This window comes from Rhopalosiphum maidis, chromosome 3 (genome assembly GCF_003676215.2).
Source record: "Rhopalosiphum maidis isolate BTI-1 chromosome 3, ASM367621v3, whole genome shotgun sequence".
NCBI lineage: Eukaryota > Metazoa > Arthropoda > Insecta > Hemiptera > Aphididae > Rhopalosiphum > Rhopalosiphum maidis.
Window position 1 is genome coordinate 48,562,468 of NC_040879.1, and position 6,271 is coordinate 48,568,738.

General features: G+C 26.6%; 1 long non-coding RNA gene across 1 annotated transcript; it reads left to right on the forward strand.

The window, feature by feature from the left end:
* The first annotated feature begins 2,279 nt into the window (after nt 1–2,279).
* Nucleotides 2,280–3,731, forward strand: LOC113559090. Its single transcript, XR_003405834.1, has 4 exons — nt 2,280–2,339; nt 2,468–2,566; nt 2,884–3,022; nt 3,674–3,731. It is a non-coding gene; the product is annotated as an uncharacterized LOC113559090 (long non-coding RNA).
* Nucleotides 3,732–6,271: the final 2,540 nt, after the last annotated feature.

Sequence of the window (6,271 nt, forward strand, 5' to 3'; positions counted from 1 at the left end):
CACTAACTAAAAATATTAGTAATTGTAATTTGTTATTTGTAATTGAACACGTTAGTAAACTTGTAATAGCATGATAAAATGCTGAAACATTTTAATTTTAATAAATAAATAAAAAAAAAAAAAAGTTATAAGTACTGTATATTTGCATAAATATTTGTTTCCCTCAAATATATTTTTGAAAAACCTTAGTGGTCGTTCGACGTGTTTGAAACTCAAGATTCTGGTATTTTGGATGATGCTGATCAAAAGCGGTATCTGTCGTGGACACCGTAAATGCCGCTTTTACCCCACGTTGGGGTCTTGGAATTCCTAAATTTGAATTTTTTAGTCGAGTGTTACTCGGCCGGGTTTCGATGTATGGGGCATAGTTACTTCACGGAAATTTCTGTTTAAAGTCGTTTTACATAAAGTCCTTCGGTGGTAGCAGTGTCCTATGGCTCATTGTGCCCCTACCCCCATGGATATTTTAAAAAATGTTTAATATTTGTTCCACGTTTCTGAAGTTCACAAGTTCAGTTTTTCGTAGGTCTGTGATCAAAATCGGCGTCCCGTGGTGACACTGTAGAATTCATTTTTACCCCTATTTTTGGCGTCGGAAATTAGGATTTTGCAGTTTTTGGACTTTGTCGCCACGAAACAGTTAACTTTTGGGTGGTTAGAGCGATTTTTTTCTACGCATCGTTTAGACGTTTTTGTAAAAATTCGAACGCTACCAAAACCGAAGGAATCGGACGTTTTGTTGCGAAGTTACGATTATATTTTTATTTTTGGCACTTAGATTTTACGTATTTTTCGAATTTTTTGAATTTGAGTTTTTGTTTAATCTTTTCGAAATTTGAGTGCTGACTCATAAATGCTACGACGAGTTTGAAAGGTTAATAAAGGTTAAAAAATCGAATGGCTTGTTTTTTCGTACACGCATAATTTTCTGTATGGTACCTATACCACCGTATAACGATTTAACGAAGTATCTTTTTGAACTTTGTTTTTTTACACGTTTTATGTTTGTTAAGGTTTCAACGTTTAGCAATTACGCCAACAGCATAAAAAATAGTTTATTTATAAATAGTTTTTCATCAAATCATATAGAGAATACATCTATTTAATGTTTATAGTGTTTATATCCCTCGTTTAGCGTTAAGAATTTAATATGTACCTAAGCGATTTCGTTGTTTATACGAGATACGACCATCATTTTTAAAATGTACGACGCAGTCAGTAGATTACTTCTGATCACTTCAGACTCAAATCTGCTCGAATACAACATTTCATTTATTATTTATTAGTTTTAATTATATGTGTATATTTAATATGTAATATATTAGTATGATTGGTAGTAATTTGTTTTGAATTTCACAATATAACTTCGGTAATATTTATAGGAGATAAAGATTTAAATTTTATGGACATCGAACATAAAAAATAAATTATTATGATTTATTTACATTGTTAAGTATTCAAATAATGAATCGTTATATGTATAAGATATATAACATATAAGACCGTTTACTTAAGTTCAATTAGTTAACCAGTGGACTGTACAGTCCGGAGAATATTAATGCATAATAAATGCTTACCTGCAACTATCTAAACACTTAAATAATACATACATCTATAGTTTAATGTTATTACTTTTTGACTTTTGTCTTACTAGTTACTATGTATCTATATTAAGACTCATGATATTTATACAACTGCCTGCTTAATTTACAAAGTACACAATATTATTGGAAATTTATTTCATTATATTATGCTCAGTTAATCAGTTTTGAAATTGTATTTGTATCTGAAAATATTATAATATTAAACATTTTTGAATTCGGCGGCCAGAGATAAAATCTAATAAGTTGAATATTCTAATCCGAATTGATATGATGTTTTTCATCCATGATTGTGGTTTAGTGATATAAAACATTGTTTATCTATTGATATAATCGTTTGTATTTACTGTCTGATTTATGTTTCATATCTTTTTGCAGTTTTATATTCGTATTTGTATTTAAATTTCAACTTTAAATTGTTTTCAAGTATTTTGAAATAGGAATGAAGTTTGTCTGTTAGTTTTTGTTTGATTATTTCCACTTCTGAATTATTCACTGTTGTCCACGTACTAGTTGTCATAAACAGACTTTCGATCTCTTTATGGTGTGTAGTAGTGACATTTTATCCTCCAACCATTATACATATTTAACCGACGATTTTTTTTTAGATGGCAGTACAGCAGATCACTCAAGGATTGCTAAGACATGAATTAACGTTTTAAACACTTGACAAAGTTACAACATCCTACGTTGAAAATGGACTAGACGATACTGATAACAATAATGGTTTTATGCAAAGTACGAGTAATGGGTATAGAATATAATTGTGATTCAATTAATAGTAGTGTTACTAAAAGTCATGTAACCTTGACCATTAGATTAAGTAATGATGCTTATTTACCATTATTAACTTTCATATTTTTCAGATTGCAGTGCAACAGATCACTCAACGGTTGCTGAGCATGAATTAACATTTTTAGCGCTTGGAATAGTTTCAACATCCTATGTTTAATATGGATTAGAAGGTATTAATATTAATAATGGTGTTTTGCACGGTACGTGTAATGTTAAATGAATGTAATTGATAGCAACATAATAGAAGTGTAACAAAAAGTTAATGTTATGAAACCCTTACCATTAGATTAAGTAAATGATTCTTATTTAGCATTATTAACTACCATGTATTTGATTGATGCTGATACTTCATAAACATTATAAAACATGCTTTTATATGATAATTTTGACTCGTATTTTAAATTCATATTTTTAACTGCGTATAAAACTCTGTATTCTAATGTTGTACTCCATCAATTTCACATTTTAACTGACTACATTTTTTCAGATTGCAGTACAGCAGATCTTTCAAGCCATGATGAAACATGAATTATCGTTTTTAGCACTTGGGAAAATTTGGATATCCCATGTTGAAATTTGACTAGACAATACTGATAATAATAATAATAATAATGGTATTTTGCATGGTACGTTTAATAATAACTGTATGTAATTGATAGCAACTTAATATTAGTGACACAAAAAGTTGGTATCATGAAACCAAGACCAATAAATTAAGTGAATAATTCTTATTTAGCATTCCTAATTCCTTGTATTTCATTGATGCTGATACTTCATAAACATTATAAAACATGCTTTTATATGGTAAATTTGACGTATTTTAGAAATTCATTTTTTTAATTGCTTATAAAATACTCAATTCTCATGTTAGTATCTTGAAACCTTGACCACTAGAAAGAGAAATTGGATCTGATTTAGCATTAATTACTTTCATACATTTCATTTAAGTCAATGTTTCATAAACACTATAAAACATGTTTTTATATGTAAATTTGACGTATTTTACAAATTCATTTTTTTAATTGCTTATAAAATATTCAATTCTCATGTTAATATATTGAAACCTTAATCACTAGATAGAGAATATGTTTCTTATTTAGCATTAATTACTTTCATACATTTCATTTAAGCCAATACTTCATAAACACTATAAACATGCTTTTCATTGATAATTTCAACTCCTGTTATATATTCATATTTTAAACTGCTTATGAAACACTCAATTCTCAATTAATTCTCCACTAATTTTACATATTTACTGACTACATTTTTTTCAGATTGCAGTACAGCAGTTCACCCAAGGCTTGCTGAGACAGGAATTTGCATTCATACCACTTTGGGAAATTATCAACTTCTTATTTTGAAAATAAACTAGAAGATATTGATAATAATATTGGATTTATGCAATGTGTGTGTAATGGTTATTGAATTTCATTGATAGCAACTTAATATTAGTGACACAAAAAGTTGGTATCATGAAACCAAGACCAATGAATTATGTAAATTATTCTTATTTAGCATTATTAACTTCCATGTATTTTTGTTGATGCTGATACTTCATAAACACTATAAAACATGTTTTTATATGATAATTTTAACGTAAATTACAAATTCAAATTTTTTATGGCTTATGAAATACTCAATTCACAATTAATTGACATGAAACCAACACCATTGAATTAAGTAAATGATTCTTATTTAACTTTATTAACTTCCATGTATTTCATTGATGCTGATACTTCATAAACACTATAAAACATGGTTTTATATGGTAAATTTGACGTATTTTAGAAATTCATTTTTTTAATTGCTTATAAAATACTCAATTCTCATGTTAGTATCTTGAATCCTTGACCACTAGAAAGAGAATATGTTTCTTATTTAGCATTAATTACTTTCATACATTACATTTAAGTCAATGTTTTATAAACTCTATAAAACATGTTTTTATATTGTAAATTTGGCGTATTTTACAAATTCATTTTTTTAATTGCTTATAAAATACTCAATTCTCATGTTAGTATCTTGAAACCTTGACCACTAGAAAAAGAATATGTTTCTTATTTAACATTAATTACTTTTAAACATTACATATAAGCCAATACTTCATAAACACTATAAAACATGTTTTTATATGATAAATTTGGCGTATTTTACAATTTCATTTTTTTAAATTGCTTATAAAATACTCAATTCTCATGTTAGTATCTTGAAACCTTGACCACTAGAAAGAGAATATGTTTCTTATTTAGCATTAATTACTTTCATACATTACATATAAGCTAATACTTCATAAACACTATAAAACATGTTTTTATATGGTAAATTTGGCGTATTTTACAAATTCATTTTTTTAATTGCTAATAAAATAATCAATTCTCATGTTAGTATCTTGAACCTTGACCACTAGAAAGAGAATATGTTTCTTATTTAGCATTAATTACTTTGATACATTACATATAAGCCAATACTTCATAAACTCTATAAAACATGTTTTTAAATGGTAAATTTGGCGTATTTTACAAATTCATTTTTTTAATTGCTAATACAATACTCAATTCTCATGTTAGTATCTTGAAACCTTGACCACTAGAAAGAGAAATTGGATCTGATTTAGCATTAATTACTGTCATACATTACATTTAAGCCAATACTTCATAAACTCTATAAAACTTGTTTTTATATGGTAAATTTGGTGTATTTTACAAATTCATTTTTTCAATTGCTTATAAAATACTTAATTCTCATGTTAGTATCTTGAAACCTTGACCACTAGAAAGAGAAATTGGATCTGATTTAGCATTATTTACTTTCATACATTACATTTAAGTCAATGTTTTATAAACTCTATAAAACATGTTTTTATATTGTAAATTTGGCGTATTTTACAAATTCATTTTTTTAATTGCTAATACAATACTCAATTCTCATGTTAGTATCTTGAAACCTTGACCACTAGAAAGAGAAATTGGATCTGATTTAGCATTAATTACTGTCATACATTACATTTAAGCCAATACTTCATAAACTCTATAAAACTTGTTTTTATATGGTAAATTTGGTGTATTTTACAAATTCATTTTTTTAATTGCTTATAAAATACTTAATTCTCATGTTAATATCTTGAAACCTTGACCACTAGAAAGAGAAATTGGATCTGATTTAGCATTATTTACTTTCATACATTACATTTAAGTCAATGTTTTATAAACTCTATAAAACATGTTTTTATATTGTAAATTTGGCGTATTTTACAAATTCATTTTTTTAATTGCTTATAAAATACTCAATTCTCATGTTAGTATCTTGAAACCTTGACCACTAGAAAGAGAATATGTTTCTTATTTAACAGTAATTACTTTTAAACATTACATATAAGCCAATACTTCATAAACACTATAAAACATGTTTTTATATGGTAAATTTGGCGTATTTTACAAATTCATTTTTTTAATTGCTTATAAAATACTCAATTCTCATGTTAGTATCTTGAAACCTTGACCACTAGAAAGAGTATATGTTTCTTATTTAGCATTAATTACTTTTATACATTACATATAAGCCAATACCTCATAAACTCTATAAAACTTGTTTATATATGGTAAATTTGGCGTATATTACAAATTCAAATTTTTTATGGCTAATGAAACACTCAATTCTCAATTAATTGACATGAAACCAACACCATTGAATTAAGTGAATGATTCTTATTTAACTTTATTAACTTCCATGTATTTCATTAATGCTGATACTTCATAAACACTATAAACATGCTTTTAAATGAAATTTTGACTCGTGTTTTAAATTCATATTTTAAACTGCTTATGAAACACTCAATTCTCAATTACTTCTCCACTAATTTTACATATTTAACT